This window comes from Micromys minutus, assembly GCF_963924665.1.
Source record: "Micromys minutus genome assembly, chromosome: 15".
Taxonomy (NCBI): domain Eukaryota; kingdom Metazoa; phylum Chordata; class Mammalia; order Rodentia; family Muridae; genus Micromys; species Micromys minutus.
In genome coordinates, this window is record NC_137984.1 from 37098763 (window position 1) to 37117893 (window position 19131).

Genomic DNA, 19131 nt, shown 5'->3' on the forward strand with positions numbered 1-19131 from the left:
CCCAGATCTTTTGATCAAATTAATTATAATTGAAAAGGAATTAGCAAAACTAGACTATCCTTTTGACCTAATAGCTTTGGTTGTCTGAAGTATGCTTTTCTAACTACTAATCTCTAGGGACTAAACAGTAGACCGTGCAAAGGGACACCAGGGAATGGGGTCTAAGCAATGCCACAGAAATATAGTTACTGCTTACCCTGTGCACAGTCAACAACAGCAAAATTCACTTGATTGCATCTCACTGTAAAACTTTGTTTTGTATTGATCATCCTCTTGTTGAAATGAAATGGGATCTGGAAAACAATGGACCCGAAGAATTCTGATTCCCCGTGTTAGGGAAGGGAGCCCCAGTCACAGTACCAGAGGAGGAATTGCCTCCTAAGGAAGAGACTCTACATAAGTCCTGGAGGTTAAATCTACGTACCTCTTGGTTTTCATCTTTTCAGTACAACTTTAGTACCCTTACAGGAAGGGGGTGGGGACAGGATGGGACAGGAGTGTTTCTTTCTCCACTTTGGTGAAACTATAAATGCGTCCAATTCTTTTTACCAATTTCTGTTTTCTAGACGTAAACTTCTGTTTGGAAACAGAGAAAGTAGGGCATCAGGTTTATGTGGAAGTTTACAGACCTAAGCCCAGGTGTCACACTACTGTATCTGCTGTAAGAATGCTTTTCACTAGAGATGGCAAGAGGTTCTTATCTACAGAGATATAAGACTCAAAAAGTTAGTCCACCCAAGTGGGAAGGTGCTATTCTCTGTTACTGTAGTCTGGACACCACATGGTTCCTGAGGACTGTGAAGGAATCAGTTCCTTCTGTCCTTGCCTAGCATTCAAAGTGTTACTTTTAAGTCTGGCCAGTCCCACATGCCTATAATCCCAGCCCTCAGGAGAAATGGAGATAGGAGGATCAGAAGTTCAAAGCCAGCCTCAGCTGCACCGTGAACTTATAAGACCCTTTCCAAAAAGAAAAAAATATTCTATCTTGTAAATGGAAATGTTCAGAAGAGTTTTTATTTTGTGATTGGTGATGTGGCTGTGGTAAGAACATCAAGAGAAGGTGCCAACGGTCTGTGCTTTAAGACACTGGAGTTCAAGGAAATTTACTATATTCTGTTTTATTGTCACAAAACAATGACAACAACAACACCAGAGACAGGAAGGCAGCCAGGAAGATTCTTTTTCTCTAAGTCATCGAGAATTAAAATACACCTCCACACTAACTAGCCTCCCTGTAGAAAGCTGACCACTGGCTACCTTTGGTGTTGTGTGTGGGGCAGAGTACCTGGTAAGCTTGTAGCAACCTGGCTTTCTGCTCTGGGCCTCCATAGACCGACTTGACCTCTCTTTCCCCATTCTTCAAATCTCATGTTTTGTTGCCCTACATTTTAGTAAGAACTGTATCACTTAGTATAATAGAAATATATCAAAATCAAGAAAAATGATCCAATTTTTCAAGCAGATAGCCATCTCTTTCCCAGCAAACCATTCTGTGCATTCCTTCATAGGCAAACAATTGTTCTTGCATGTACTTGAATATTTTCTTCAGGTGCTGCCTAACGGCAAGAAAGCTCTTGCTTGTCTCAGGAAGAGCTCAGAAGTAGCTCAACAAGCTGGAGGGAGGGAGTAAAACTTAAGTTTCAACTTAATTAGTTCTTTTAATGTCAGGCCTAGCCTATTTGATACATCTCGAAACATAATCAATTGTGATTTATTTAAACTCTAATTAAAATGCATTTTCCGAAAATACTGTCATAATTATTTTTTTTCTGAATGAGCAGTTTACTATCAGTTTTAAGTTTAAATAAGTACAGCCTGACTAGATTCACTTTGCTGTCAGGGTAATCTCCAGAATTTGCATTTCATAGAGCCTCCCAGTGCTATGAATGTAGGCGGGTATCACCACACCCAGCTTTTAACGTAGTTGCTGAGGATCTGAACCCAGAGCCTCTTGTTTGTACAGCAAGCATTTTCCTCACTGGGTCATCACCCTTGACTTTTCACCTTTAAAAATGAGATCCAAGATCTGTCCCGATTAGGCTTTCTGACTGTCTTAGTTGGGGTTCTACTGCTACGAACAGACATCATGACCAAGGCAACTCTTATAAAAGACAACATTTAATTGGGGCTGGCTTACAGGTTCAAAGGTTCAGTCCAGTATCATCAAGGCAGGAGCATGGCAGCATCCAGGCAGGCATGGTGCAGGAGGAGCTGAGAGTTCTCCATCTTCATCTGCTAGTGGAAGACTGACTGCCAGGCAGGTAGGGTAAGAGTCTTAAGCCCATGCCCAGTGACACACCTACTCTGAAAAGGCCACACCACACCTTCTAATAGTGCTGCTCCCTGGGCCAAGCATATACAAACCATTACAGTGACTAATTAACAAGTCTATAGGAAACCATGGGAACCAAATCCATCAATTTTCCTGTAGGGACATAGACCCATGAGTAATTTCTTGAAGCTATTAGAAGACTTGGAAGTGTTCCTTTTCGGAAGACCTCTGAAGGCTTCAGCTCAGTGGAAGAACACTTGCCTAGCTTGCACAATGTCCTGGGTTCAGTCCCCAGTAAGCAAAAGATTTATAGCCAGATATCCATCTTATCATCCTCTTTGTCAGCTCTCATCCTAATCTGTACCCATAGTTTGCTAAGAAGAGCATACAAATGATACACCACCTCTTCTCCCAAAGATCCAGAGAATAAGTCTGTTGCGTTTAGTAGGAAAGGGATTTGCATCTTCTCTCGGGCCCTGAAGAATTGATCCAAATTAAATTATTCATCAAAAGTAAGATCAATTCTTAGAAGCCCAGGGCACCAAGCATTAATGATGAAGGTGGAAAGGTATCTTCACAGCCTTCGATATGGAGGTTTCAGCAGTGGGAGAAGGGCATGGTCACCATGGTGATGAGGACCATGGTGGTTTCATCACTGTAACCATGATCGCACACCGGTGGGTGGCAGGGCTGAACAGCAGCTGTTTAGTCTGAGGATGAAGCATATGAAGAGTGAATTGGAGTGTGGAGGCTGTAGCTTTTATCTGGGAACTCCAGGGACTCATTTTGCAGCCTGCCTTTAAGGAGACATTTCAAATATTCTCCCAGAAATACCCTCGGTGCATGTTTGTGTTGTTTGCTCCCAAGAATGATGATAATCCAAGATACACAGAAAAATTCAGGTACCAGCTTTAGTCATGAACCGATGGCTACCTTACACCTCGGAGTGCCCCCTTCCCAGCAGAGCCCTGTTCTGACTTTACAACAACCACAAAGCATCCTTTTGGGGCAGCCAGCCCCAGCCTCCTGTCCTGTGAATTCTCAAAACCTGCTCATTTGCCAGCAGCTGGATCTTCTGATCTCTAAAGACACACGGGCCCTGAGCTCAGCCTTCATTCACATCAATTAAAGAGCCCTGGAGGATCACAGCCTCCCTTCGTCAAGTCCTTCAATATGTTTACCTTAGAGAAACATGTGTGGGGATAAAAGGGAGTATGTGGAGGATTAAAATCAAGGCTGCATGGCTCTAAAAAAAAAAAATCCCACCTTTCTCTCCCCCTTTGCTCATGACTGGGAAACATCACTGAAATTAATTTGGGGGTTGGGGGATGTGTTCTAGAAACTTGTGTTAGTTGCTAACCAAAACAGTACTTGGATTGCATTCTAAAGGAAATAAGTATCTTCTCATATTTCCATCTTATTTTCTTCTATACTCAAAGAGAAACAATTGTCTGTGGCAACCCCTCTTCTCCCTATGTATTCAAAACCGTTGGACACTGAACTAGCACTGGGAAAGGGTGTACCTACGCTGAACACTGACTTGGTGATCCTGGAAAGCTGAGACATGGCCAACACAGAGACAATAATCTGGGGTAGTCTCCCCGCCCCCCAATATTCATTCACTGCCCAATCCAGAGCCACCTTCAATCTTCACTATTTGTCAAGAGCTGTGGGACACATCGCTAATAATGTAGCAACCCACTTGCATCCTCTGTCCCCAAATGTCCTGAGCCAGGGTCTGAGATATAGTAGAGTTTTATCATTTTTTGGTAAAAAGCGGTGATTATGACTTTTTTATTGTTCTGTGTCCCTAAGATTCAGAACCTCTCTTCACCTTGGAGTATGACATTAGGATGACCTCAGTTCCTGGCTGTGGTCACTTGGCTTTGGTTCAGAACAAGTTCTTATTTCTACCAAGGTGGGATTCTGGATCAATAAAGTTAGCCTACTCTTTCAATCTCTGGAACCGCCAAGAACCCCCCATGAGCTTTTCTGCCTGCTAGATGTCTACCTGTAAAGAGCAGTAGATAGGAAGGTCTGGTACTGGGACATTGTCACTGAGCCCTTGCCACTTATGGCAGATGTTTGATCTACTGACTGATTTCTGTCTTGTAATGGCTCTTCCCATACTCTTTCCCACCAAGATTAAATAAATTTGTTCTTTAAAAAAAAGTTTCTTGAGAAGTACCACTCAAATTCTTGAAATGAAGTATAATAGGTTTAAAAAAATCTATTAAACATTTTTTTATTTTGCCCCCCCCCCCCCCGACACACACATACACAAGTGTAGGTCAGGGGACCTTCTGCCATGTTGGCTCCTGAGACTGAACTCAGGTCATCAGGCCTGACCCTAGTTTCTCGCTATGATAAAAACTGTTAAAGACAAATTTAGCCGTGTATTCAGAGGGAATATAATTACCTTTACCTTTTTTTTCCTTCACATTTTACTGGACTGCTTCTTGAAGCTCATTAAACCCACACTGGTCTTACCTGTAGCTGGGATATGGGAGTCCTTGAATCTTGGAGCCTCCAAACGTCACATCTCCAGTGCTGAGACTAGATGGCTTACCACCATGTAGGTTAATATAGTGTCTGTGATGGAAACCAGGCCTTGGCTGGACCATTGGCTAACCCTGCCATGGCTTTGTTCTGTCTGACCTTTAATAAAACTGTCAAGATGACAAGTATAGATAGAACCTGGCCTTGGATTTTTACCTACTTATCTGCAATGAATAAACTACTTCAGTGCTTTGAGACAGATTCCTTAGTTTGCTCTAAACTATTAATTACTATCAGTCTCTTTGATGCTGTTCTGCAAGGGTAAAATGCATAGGGGTTACACACAGCACACCCTCAGCATGACACCCTGGAACATAGTTTCGAATTACCTTCTGTCCCTGGCTCCTAGGCCAGGTAGACAAGAAGATTTCCTAGGCAAGTGTAGACAGGAGATTTCTCCTTTGCAAAAAGCTTTTGGAAAAGGGTAGAATAGTAGCAAAACTACTATATTATCAGAACTCGTGATTCTCTAGGGAAGGAATTTCTGGTCACCTAGGCAATTGATAGCTCCTGACCTCCTGGGTGCCTTGGCCATATAGCCTTGTGTCTGGTCTGCCTCAGGCCACATCCTAAGAAGGCCTGTTTCTTGCAGACAGAGCTCCCAAAGGCCTCCCACCCCTGCTGGTTTCCTGCTGTTCTAATTTCCCCAGTTCCAGAGCCAATGTTCCCCTTCTTCAAATCCAGGGCACTCTGAGGATGGAAACCCACAGGGAAGCAGAATGAACTTAATCCTGTTGTCATTAGTTTAGATTCTAAACTGCTCAGCAAGCAGTGAGCCAGCTCCTTCCAGAAAGTGCTTCAACTGAGAGCAAAGGGAAATGAGCCGGAAAAGCAGATGGCTCAATGGTCCACACCACTGCTGTGTTAACTTCCCCCCTGCCTGCAGCCCAGGGTGCCAGCCCCTGATTGGTACCTCCTCCCCATTCCCACATACCACTTTTCTGTCCTAAAAGACATTTCCCCTTTGGAGAGAAAGACCAAAATGTGTTATGATCCATGAAACAATGAATCGCAGTTTGTTGCTATAAAAACAGGACACTTTATGATTTTCTTTCAAATAGTTCTTAAGAGTTGACATGTATATCTAGGAAGGTTGATGGAAGTCTGTGCCTGGGAGTCAAGATACATTTTCGTTTACAAAGCAAGAAACTCCTGTCACAGTCTGCCACACCCTCCTGCCATTTGATTTCCAACATTCTTCAGCAGGGCAGAAATGTCCTGATAACCTTAACAGAATCTGCCCGTGCTTCCCAATGCTTACATGATGTGCTCAGGCAGTTTCCTTAGAAACTGGGAACAGCGACTGGTCCTTTAGATTCTACTCTGTTTTTGTCAGGGACAGTGGTGGGGCTGTGTGATTGTTGGCCATCATAGCTTTAACTGTTTGTTGGAACTATTGAAAAATTCTGGGGAGCCCTTTCCTGATTGCCAGTTGATGCCCAATAACTTAGGGTCCCCTCATAGGGTTTGTAGTTTCATTAGTAAAAATAACTCAGGAAGAGACTCAAACAGAAGCGGGAGGAGTTTCCAAGAAAACCCCCATGGCAGACAAGCTGTGAATCTCAGTCACTGCCCAAAGGGAGAGAATGAAGCAGTTCTCTGACCAGTTTCTCTCAATGTCAGAGTTATCACAGGTTGAGCTCAACTACGCTACGTGGGGAAAACCAATACATGTGTTGTTAGTGAAGAATAGCAAGGTGGAACAAATCAAACCAGTCCTCAGTGCTCATCTCCCATTGTCTGTGGGGTCATATTGACACTCCTTCACCCTGGGTCCTTTCATATGTCTTCTATATGAATACATCCTTTCACCTGTGTCTGCTTCAGGAAAACATTCTGTCACATGTTTACTTTAACAAGACAACCTTTTACTTGTGTGCCCCAGCAAAACATCATTTGACACAACTTTTCAAAAAAAAAAAAGTAGAAGTTTCCACTTCACTGCGCTCCTCATACCTGATCACACTGGCCTGCCTTGCAGAAAGACATTAATTCCTTCTATTATCCTTGTTTGGTCATCTTAGTCTCTTCTTACCCATCATCCTAAAGCCCCGGGACATTACTGGTTGGCTGTCAGTCCTACAGGTGTTGACATTCCCCAAGGATAACACAATACTCTCCCATTTTAAGACTCATGAGTCTTAGTACTTCCTGAAACAGTATCACGAGAACATTTTATGATTCTAACAAGAGTGCTGCTAGGGACAGACCCAGAGCCTCACAGACTCTGGGATATTGCTCCACCACTAAGCCATACAGTAGACACCCATGCAGCAGACAGACAGATACTCATGCAGCAGACAGACAGCCATGCAGCAGACACCCATGCAGCAGACAGACGCCCATGCAGCAGATGACACCCATGCAGCATATGATACCCAAACAACAGACAGACGATGCCCATGCAGCAGATAGACACACCCGTGCAGGAGACAGACAACATCCATGCAGCAGGCAGACAACACCCATGCAACAGGCAGACAACACCCATGCAGCAGGCAGATGATACCCATGCAGCAGGCAGACACACCCATGCAGCAGGCAGACACACCCATGCAGCAGGCAGATGACACCCATGCAGCAGATGACACCCATGCAGCAGATGACACCCATGCAGCAGATGACACCCATGCAGCAGGCAGATACCCATGCAGCAGATGACACCCATGCAGCAGATGACACCCATGCAGCAGACGACACCCATGCAGCAGATGACACCCATGCAGCAGGCAGATACCCATGCAGCAGATGACAACATGCAGATACCCATGTAGCAGATGACACCCATGCAGCAGATGACACCCATGCAGCAGGCAGATACCCATACAGCAGATGACACCCATGCAGCAGATGACAGACACCCATGCAGCTGATAACACCCATGCAGCAGACACCCATTCTTTTTCTTTAACAGTTTATACTTTAGTTTTCTGGGCCTGGGTGATCGACTTAAGAGAGCTCTCAGTTCACCACCCAAGGATTACTCATGGCTTCCTTTACCCAAGCAGAGTTCTTTACTCGGTAAGAGAAAGCTTAAGGCCCAAGTTAATGTAGCTTTTAATCTGCTTTCATCCCATTCTTTTCCCACCCACTTTGTCTTCATCTCCAGCATACTGACTAGTCTTATGTCAACTTGCCCCAAGGTACAGTCATCAAAGAGGGGGGGAGCACCAATTGAGAATATGCCTCCATAAGATCAGGCTATAGACAAGCCTATAGGACATTTTCTTAATTAGTGATTGATGGGGCAGAGCCAAGTCCATTGTGGGTGGTGCTATCCCTAGGCTAGTGGACCTGGGTTCTATAAGAAAGCAGGCTGAGCAAGCCATGATGATTGTGATCTCTGAAGCTTATTGCCTCAATCTGAAACCTAAGGCTATCCCTTAAAACTTCTAGCCTTGTACAGTCCTATACAGGCCTAGAATGTGTTTAGTTTCTGAGGCTAACTGATGGATAGGCTCAGCCTAGTTCTTTCTGATCTCTGGTAGGCTGGTTCAACTCAGCTGTTCTGGCTCAACCTCCTCTCCAAGCTGACTGATTCAATCTGTGTTCTCTCAGCTTCTTCTGAATGAACTGCTCTGCTTGGCCTAATACTAACTTTGGCAATCTGTTCTAGTTCTCTACCTCCTTCTCATTCTCTAGCTGATTCTGTCTTCGCCCAAATCTAGCTTGTTCTCTCTCTGCAACCTGTCTTTATACAACAATCTGGGTAAAACTACCTCCTTCCTCTCTGCATTGCCTGTTAAGTAGCTTCCCTTTCCTCTCTCTTCTTGTGAGAGTTGGGCATATCCTATTCAGTCAAGTCTTTCTCTCATTTGTCACTTTGTCTGCCACTCAATTGGACATCACTTTCAAACATGGGTGCTTCATTATACAAGCTATTTTTACCTTTATTGTTTGGGATTAAAGGTGTTAACTAAGGGTCTGTCTGAATTCCAGCCAGAGGGATTAAAGGTGTATGCTTAGGGTTTTGTCACACAACAATTAGAAACAGGTTTTGTTGTTGTTGTTTTTTTTTTTTTTTTTTTTTTTTTTTTTTTTTTTTTTGGTAAATAGTACACTTTTGGGTTTCAGTGTCATCAAATATTCTACAACACAGGATCTTATGGAGGCCTCTCCTCAGGTGAGGCTCCATCCTGTCTGATGACTATAATTCAATGGCTCTCAACTTTCCTAATGCTGTGACCTTTTAATATAGTTCCTTATATTGTGATGACTCCCAATCATGAAATTATTCCATTGCTACTTCATAACTGTAATTTTGGTACTGTTATAAAGTATCTGATATGCAGGATATTTGATATTCGATCCCCATGAAAGGGCCGTTCTATCTACAAAGGGTTCATGGCCCACAGGTTGTTCTAGGTTGTGACAAGTTGACATAAAACTAGCTAGCACACTATGACACTGTTTATACTTTGGACGCATTAAATTAAAATGCCTTTGGCTAAGGAAATGATGCGGGAAATGAGGTAATAAAAAAGGAAAACGCCAGAAACATGTGTTTAGGGCCACAGCAGGTGTCTGATATATTCAACCCTTGTGGCTCTGAACTTTCTAGTGTGAGTCTGATCTTCACTTTGCAAAAAGGAAGCAAGAGAAGCTAAGTCATTTGCCACAGGTCACATGAAACAAAAACAGTGCCAACTAGAGTTCAAGTTCAGTCTGACTAAAAGAGTGCACGCCTGCCAAGGTCTGCAGCTGGGACAGAATGGCCTTTCCCAACCTGAACCGGCTTAGGCGCTTGCCACTGTGGCTCAGGATAGGGTCCTGCTGGTGGTCCAGGAGGCAGATGGGCTATTTTTTTTTTTTTGCAAATCAGAGTCAGATGAAGAGGTCTGCGGACCAGCCAACAATACTTAAACAGATGGGACCCTGACGCAAGTCCAAACAATACTTCAGCTGGTGTGGGTTGCTTTTTAGACAGGAAGTCCACCCAGAAGGCAAATATATAAAAGGTGTCAGCTGAGAAAGCTGATGTCCATCTTGGCCAGCTCAGCTCCCATCCCTCTGCCTCCTTCAGCCTAGTGGTTAGTGTCGGCCGACAGTCTGGCTGCAGGTGTTTTGTTATCTTTCTTATACAAAGGCAGCATAAAATGTCCACACTCATATTTTATTTTTCTTCCCTTAGATCGAAACAAAACAAAACCCTTTAAGGCTGCATAGTGCTCTGTTAGGTAGGAATTTCTTGTCTTCTGTGGGAAGAAAATGTTCAGATTTTCCAAAGTTCCTTTTATCTGGAGATGCAGCTCCTGGGTGGAAGGCTTGCCTGGCACATGGGTTCTATCGCCAGTGCCTCTAACACACACACACACACACACACACACACACACACACACACACACACACACACCACCCCACACCACCCCAATAAAATGGAGCTGTTCCATCCTTGGCTTGGTAAGAGCAAATTACATTTTCCTAGGAAGCAGTCTACGTCAAAAGACCCAGTGTCTCTGCATGGTGGCAAAGCAGATTCTGCGTTGTCTGCTCCTGAGACACAGGCTGGTCCCTGGGGTGACTGTAACCTGACAAAGTTGTCATGAGGTTCCTGCTGTTACTGACGTCTCTTTGGTCACTTCCCTGAGGTGGCACCTAATATCCTTCATCCAAGAGGCTCTTGTAGACCCTACGTCTTTTTCTGAGTCTGTGAGTTATTGTTCGGCTCACCAAGCACTGCACCCGTGTTCCCTTGGTGTTCCACAGTTATTATGTCTCATATCCAGGGTGGCGGAGGGGGGAGGGGAGGGGTACCGTGATCATTCTAGCCAAGACAACTTTTCAACATGAAGTCAACTGGGCCTTCACGTATTTCTCCTTAGAAACTGCAGCTTTGATCCTTCATGGCTCGTGGTTTCTGCTAGTGCAGTTACCAGGGATTATGTGTAGTGAGCCCAGGAGACCAACCAGCACAGACAGGCAGTTTGGGGAGAGGGAGCACCTCTCTATATGTATACTGGGGAGCTATATGACTCTGTTGGTGTGATATGAAATTAGTGGGAGAATAGGAAAAGAATTTGTGGCATAAGAATCGAGTCTGTAACCTTTTGTAGAAGGCTTCATTGTCAGTTCCTTGGATTGAAGAAGTGCATGATAGTGTGACATCTCAGCAAGAGAACTGGGGTTAGGGATCTGTTGGGTGTCAGAATCGCTATTCTGCAAGTAAAATGACTGCAGCCAAGCACAGGCTTGTTTACTCAGGCCATTTTCTTCTCATAGAGCTAGTACTTTTGCGACAATAAGGCATATTTCCACTGTTCACAAGACTGAGGCAGGAGGATTGTTACAAGTTCGAGGCCAGCCTGGACTATACAGTGATTCCCAGTCTAGTTTGGGTTAGCATGTGAGAGCTTGTCTCAAGAAGAAAATAAAACAAAACCACCAATTAAAGAAAAAAGTAAAAAAAAGAAACTGAGTAGCCAGGTGTAATGAATGGCACGTGTCTTTAATCCCAGGATTTGGAAGGCAGAGGGAGGAGGGTCTGTGAGCTCAAGGCCAGCCTTGTCTACAAAGTGAGTTCCGGGATAGCCAGAGTCATTAAACAGAGGGAAAAAAGAAAGAAAGGGGGAAGAAAAGAAAAGTAAGTGAGGGAAGAAAGGGAAGGAAAGAAGGGGAAGGAAGGGAAGGAAGGAAAGAAGGTAGAAAGGAAGGAAGGAAGGAAGGAAGGGAGGGAGGGAGGGAGAAGTTGGCCTCTTAGACATATGTCAACTCTCAACACTTTCTTTTTCAGATGATCATATGTGTGGTCGTGTGTCTTGTGCGCTGTGACTGGATTCCCTACCTCGTGGTTGGATACAAATGACTGGAGTGGGAAGTGTAATTCTGTCCCATCTCTGATGCAGAAACTACCTTGTGCTCCAAGTGGCAGGCAGAAGAAAGTAATGTGATCCCTGCCTTTAGAATAATGGAAAGTCACACAGGATGCCCTGAAGGAAAGCGTGCTGTGAGAAAAGTCACAAGAAAAGCAAGAACAAGAATTTCAAAGGCTGAGGTGAGGATTGAAAAATCACTCAGGATGGATTAAGACCTGTCTGTGGTGAGACTCCTCATTCTGAGTCACCCTGTCCCCTGAGGAAGTGAAGTCGAGTGGGAAGGCAGACCTTCACAGCACAGTAACTCGGCAAACACTGGGCATTGGCTAGGGAGGCCCTGATCCTTGGGATTCATTTGGGATTCACTGATCCTTGACAAAGACAAAGTTCTCATGGAAAACATCAGTGTTAATTCAGCAGGATGAGAGCTACCCGTGCCGCAGTAATGGGACCTATTCTCAACTTGGTACCCAAGTGATTGACAAGATGAAAACGTTGGGATGTAAAACCTGCACCCATCCCTGCCCTCTCCACCCTCTGTGAGCATTCTTCTCTGGCAATTTCTTTTCACCCTGACAATTCCCAACCAATTCCAAGGCTTCTTCATTCCCTGGTAGAGGGTACTTGACGTAGGAACAACGGCAAAGTTTCCTCTCAGACATTAGAAGGTGCTGTGGCCATTAGGCTTTTCAAGATTTGAACAGCGATGTGCATGGGAGAGAGGAGACATTTCAGATGTCGGTTGTAGATCCTTATGTAGATCGTAACATCTCTCTTAGTTGCTATAGCTTAACTTTACATTCCCGCCAGCTCTGTGTGACTTAATTCTCACCAAAAGTTCCTACTTTTGTCTTCAGTTAAAAATATCTAAAATTTGTCTCAATAGAGCCATCCACCCCCACAGGGCCCCATGGTTCCACCTCCCCACCCAACCCACATTACCTCGTGATAAAGTTTGTAGAGTACAGTCACAGAGCTTTTTCATTTAGTGCTGGTGATTTGCCCTTGAATGACTGGTTTTCTTTTCAAGCAGAGACCAGGAGCTGTTTCTTGAAGTCTCCCTGAGAAACAGGTTGCTTGAGAAATGGCTGCAGGCAGGAGAGCCAGGGGCCTTGCCCACACTTGCCCTCCTTCTCCCATTAGGGTTCTGGGGGTGTCACTGTTGGTTCACAGGAGGCATTTATAAGATCATTACTGGCCTGGGGGAAGGGCTGGGATGTGCAAAGGTAGACTGCAGCTTCTGTTCTCCCAGGAAGTATCTGGGAACTTGAGGGAAGACAATTCCCATACACCATAAGGCTTCATGCAAAGAATATTTCAGATCACAACAGTGACATTTTCCTCTTTTCCTCCGAATCGAATCTTATGAAACTCCCTGCCACTGGGCTTGGGGGTGAATGCCTCAGGGCAACTCACTGAAAATAGCTTCAGAGGTCAGGGCTCCCTCGATTAGCAACATCCAAAGTGAGTGTTCTGTCACTAGGCAACAGAGTGAACTTGACCTATGATAGTTAGTAGTCCTAGTCCCCATGTGCTTCCCCCACCTGCACTTTCCCCACAGAGATAGGCTGTGTGCTTCTTCATGCTCTGCCAAACAGATGGGTGAGCAAACGCCTGATCTTTTTTTTTTTTTTTTTTTTTTTTTTTTGGCTAGGCTAAGCCAGCCTGGCAATTGAGTGTAAACCCAATGCTAGCCACAGCATCACCACCTGCTTCTCTCTGTGTCCGCTCACCCAGATCTCTTAGCTCTATGTCCCTGATCTTACACACACTGATCATATATGATCTTACCTTAATCCCTTGACTTTTGCTAGCTATGTTTTGAAGGTTGGCTTTCTCTTTCATCTTTTATTTAAGTCAGATGGTCCTGGACCACTGTTCATTCAGCCACCCTAAAGGCATCCTCTCACCTTGCTTGGGAATGAACTCCTCTCTAATGTTTCTGCCCATCTCATATCATCATTTATTCTGCACCTCCCTTTGAAAGAGATTGTATAGGAAATAACATGTTGGAGATAAAGCAGCTACTTCTATAACAGCTCTTTCTCTAGGGCCCAGTTAGGATAAGTTCACTAGGAGCTGCTTTACAAGACTGAGGTCTCCAAGTCCTGGGGGCATGATCCATAGCCACTATGAATAATGGATACAGCATCCTTCCTGCCTGCATCCTGATTGACTCTATATGGAACCTACTGGTCCAGGCTCATGATACCTGGGGCTGTGAGCAGTAATGTCCCTTGTTTCCAAGAAGGCCTTAGGTCTCCTGGCATCTGTGAGGATGTAGCAGGCTATTATTTCCCAGTCTTCACGTAGAGTTTTAGTTCAGACTATTCACCTTTCTTGAGATGCCTAACTTCACTTAAACAATAGAGTTGGCCGTTTCTATTTCTATTTTCTATTTTTCTGTTTGCATTTTCCCAGTGTTCTTTTTGTTGTTCCTCCTAGCACCCAGCTTCCCACAGGAATTTAATTATTAGGTGTTCTGTCCTCTGCTAGTTAAGGGACAGAGACATGACCCCAGCTAACCTTGATGGAATTAACAAAGTAGCCAAGATAAGGAGACAATGGGTGCCCATTCATGGTGAGGTTACACCCTAAACAAATTCTTCCTGCTATTTCTGTGCATCCTTTCTGTGAATCTATAGATAACTTGAACTTAGCTTGTGTCAGGACAGATTGTCCATATTTCCTATGAATTATGTGAGTTCTTAGTAGCCCCAAATATATTTCTTTTGGTCTAAGCTTGTTTCTGTTGCCTTCACCCAAAGAATTCTAACACAATCAGCCACTACCCCAAGGAGTCGGGAGCTCACTTCCCATGGTCAGGATATAGGTTTTATGTGGTGTGAACAACTTCTTCCTGTAGCATGGCTGCCTACCTAAAACTTAGGGGCTAGAAACAAGACACCACTGAATTTATAGATAAGACAATAAACACTTGTCATTTGTAGACCTTGTGGGTCTCCTTTCTGGTTAGAAACCCTTGTGAGAGCATTCAAACTGATATCTAATGAAAACTTCCTTTGTGTTAAGAACTTCTGAAAAGATCACAGAGATAAAACAGTAAATGTGTATAATCCTGATGGTTCTATTAGACATGCTTAAGAACAAAGCAGTATACAGAATATAATTCCACTGCAGTCAGAATTATACTGTTATTCATTAGATTGATTGATTTATCTTATGTGAGGATTTGCATGCACCAAAGTTCACATGTGCAAATCAGAAGACAACTTACAAAGACACAGTTCTAACTCCTACTGTGTGTCTCTAGGGGATTGAACTCAAGTTGTAGGACTTAGCAGCAAGCCCCTTTACCACCTGAGCCATCTTATCAGCCAGGATATCACAGGGCTCTGCTTTGTTACTTTCTAGAATGCTATCTAGTAGCCTTAAGTGGTCAGTCAGTATTTCTGGACTGAATAAATGAAACTTCCAGGGAATAAATGGGCCTTCCAGGGAAAGGTACTGATGCTGCAATTCTTGGCCACAAACTGTGTGTCCATAATTAAGATTAGAGCATCAGAATTGAGGAGTGGAGAGAGTAAGGAACTCTTAGAAGTATATAAGGCTAAGCTAACAGTTTTCATGATAACTTCCTTGTCAAATTTTCAATGCCCCACAGGTCACAAAAATCACTCTGTGATGGTGAATATGATGACAACTAAACGAAAGTCTCAAGTGTGAGAAATGCAAAACCAATAATAAGTAATCCAAGAAATGCATGAAGAAATGTAAAGAACGTTCTTATACAGCAAATGGCACAGGGCCCAGACCTTAATACACAATAAAAATCGCCATCTTCCTTAATTGGGCTTTACCATCTCATCTTACCTCTTAAGATTTTTTAAAATTATTTCATTTTTAAAATTATATTTCTTTTTATTTTTCATCCTGGACCATCATTTTTTCTATTCATTTCATTACTAATATCTGATTAGACCTGGCTGTTTCCATTTCAGTTTGTATTCAGATGTCTGTTTATCAAAGAGATTGTTACCTGGTCTTGGATACACACAGATTATTGGCAAATAGAACTTATGGTGGACATGTACAGTTGGTTCATCGGGGAGCTTTGGCCTCCAATGGGCAGAAAGTCGTTGCCTACATTCACTCATTGTGTCTGTGAAAGTGTTTGCCCTCTGTGCTTTCAGGATAAAGAGCAGATGAATCATTTTCCCCCATTATCCGTGACTTCTGAATTCTTCTTTAGAAAGTTAACCGAAGTCAACTTAATGGTTGCCAGCTAGCTCAAAGAGTTTGGGACCTGCTATCTGCTGAAAGCAATCAGGCAGCAGGCATGTTTGCATGAGTGAGGATAACTGGCATGCTCCCTAGCTGCATTTTAACACAACTGAACAGATGGGACGGCAGGGATAGATGATATATACTCGTTTGTGCTAGAACTTGGGTTCCTGTTTGAGCATGGCTAAGCTAAGAATATGTTCTGTCAGGTGGCCTAAAATAGCAGGATTTAAATGTGTCTCACGGCACACAGCTGTTTCTGAATGAAAAGAAAACACTACAGAAAGTAATTGAACACTTACTCTGAGAAGATGATCTGAGATGAACGCACCAGGATAAGGAAGGCTCGATTTCTAACGGCAGAGTCCAGAGGCAGCAAGGACAGTCCACTCCAGATGACTCAGAAAGGGAGCGAGTAAAGATAAAATACACTACATCAGTATTAAAAAGAAAGAGCTTCTGGCTGGAAAAGGGGGACTAAGGTGGATATTGCTGTGAAAGAGAAAGAAATTACTTTAGAAAGGGGAGAGGCAGGATGGGGCTTGCTGGATCTTGTGGTTGGTAAGAGGGAATGTGTTGGAAGAAGTAACTGGAAAGGCGGGTAAGTCTGAGAGGGACCCTGTGTGTCTTATGTTGCCATTGCCCTAGATATGTGAGCTCCTACAACACATTCCTTAAGTTAAATGCCTAATCTTTTTTGAAATGACCTTGATAGACCTTTCATATGTCAACATGTATCAGTATAATCCTTCAAAAGAACAAACAACTGTAGTGGTGAATATTAAAAAATGTAAAAAAAAAAAAAAAATCAGCATACACCATGCTCCCACCTGCTTCTATCTGGCCCTAGCAGTGATCTCTCCACCTCCATGACTATCCCCATGGTGGGTCGCTGCCATGCCAGCCCCATATAATGACCGCCTATCTCATAGCTCTCTTGCTGCAGACTCTGCTCACATTCCGAGCATCTGTCCCCCATGGTCATAGTCACAATTCCCTGGCAAAATAAAAATTCTAGAGACTTGTGTTTTATCAATACAATACATATGAGCAGATTCTTATCCTACACAACGTCCACACAATAAACTCAGAGCCAATTAATATTGATATAAACTGCCCACCTAGCTAAGATAAATTGTCCTGTAATAATTCATCCCTTATAAGATATCCATAGCTACTGTGGTTATTTAAAGCCACATAGATAATCTGGGTCATCCTTCTCTTCCTCCATCTTGGTTTCTTCTTCTCTGTTCTCTTATCTTGCCTGCCTTTCAAAAATTCTGCCTCCACCTTTCCTTTTTCACTGCCCAATCACAGGCCTTGCCTTATCTTGTGCCTGCCCTCACCTGTATATTAGACATCAACCCACAGACAACCATGTAGCAAGTAGTAGTCAAAGAACAACAAAAGTATTTGTTTGAGACCCTCTAACACAGCAGTGGAAACAAAGTCCAGTGAAGGCAAATTGAAACTCAAGCATCTGGGAGAACAAAATGCTCAGTGGGAACTCTTATTGCCCCAACCAGAAGGGTTATTTGATTTTCTGAGCCAAATATAACAAAAAAACATTGGGAGTTTTTTTTTTTTTTTTTCTCTTCTAGACATAATCATCACCCAAATGGGATCTTTCATACTCATGCAGTAGAATGTACAACTTTGCCTATTTGCAGGCACCATTGTGACCATTGGCTGGTTACATGGGGAAGCTGACAGTCTCAGGTTTGGATAGACAGTCTTTGTAGTGTCCTTAGAATGCAGACATAGGAAGCTTGCAACTTTATGAGAGATGATAACAACGGCAATATTTGGTTTATGTGTATGCCTGTGTGAGTGCTTACATTACTGGAATGTGATGGCAAGGAGGTATGTGCATGCTTATACGTGTTCATGTATGTGCTGGTGTATGAATGTGTGGAAGAATGTGTGCAGGTGTATACCAGTGAGTGGAAAGCAGGTGACAACCTTGGGTATCATTCTCTGGTACTTTTCCTGTGTTTTGAGACAGGGTCTTCCACTGTCTCAGTACTCGGGAATGAATGAAGCTAGGCTGGCTGGTGAGCCACAGGGAACTGCTCAACTCTGCCTCCCTGTGATATACAGTAGCTAAATTATTAAAGTATCATCCAATGTGGAAAACCACATTCTTAATTTAACACTGTCTCCTTTTCCACATGTATATTACTTTCTTTAGGTATGAGAAGGACAACATTAGAAAAGTCAGCACTGCGTTAATCCTGCTCTGCAGACAAGCCTACGGAGGTACCATGCCAACAATGGCAAACAACCCTGCTGCTTACATTGTAGGGGTTGCAGCATGTGTCCTTAAATGAATAATAATCTAAAGTCCTAGCTATCACTACATTTGCCCTTTTGGTTTTGGCTTGGGGTGCTAAGGGTAGAAACCAGGACTTCCACTAAATGTACACTCACCCCTAAGCCACACTCCCAACAGAATGTAAACTCTTGTTTTAACAAAGCTAAGGGAGCCTGAAGATGAGCTGCTGAATGTAATCAGCATGAGAAAGCCATATTAAAATATTGTAAAGTTGCCTTTTAAATATTTGCTCCATACCCCTATGCCTATATCTTGGCCAGGGAAGCATCATTTTGCAGTGAGTAGCAACTAATGCAGACAGCTCAAAGTACTAAAAATGATAGGCTGTGAGTGCTCAGCTCTAAATGAAGTCTTCGGCAGCCTCCCACCCTGCTCTGAAGCCCAGGAAACAAGAGGCTGAGAGAAAGTAAGAGAGGGCAGGGGAGGCACTGTGACAGTCTTCTGGTCATAACATGGGGATCGACCTCATGAATGCACAATAGCTGTGGTCTAATTTTGGGATAGGTGGTAGAGATGCTCCCCAAGCCATAGCCCTCACTGCAATAGATAGTTACCAAGGAGGGAGGGCCATTCATTTTGATGGTGTAGGCACTGGTAGGGATTCTCATGCCCCAGGGGATGTCTCTTATTCATACATACATGGGGGAGTACTAACTGGTCTTAGTAGGTTCTCAAAACAAGACATGAAGTTGTGGGGGGGTAGGACATGCTGGTGAGACATAGGACAAGTTGGAGAGGAAAACATGGGTAGATATAATTATGTTTCACTTTATACATGGGATTTTGATAATCTCATCCAGGACTCCTGCATGCTACACAGTGAATCTTAGTCACCAGGCTGAGGCAGGAAGATTGCTAACTTGTAGGTTGAGGCCAGTATGGTGTACAAATGAACCAGCTTGTCCTGG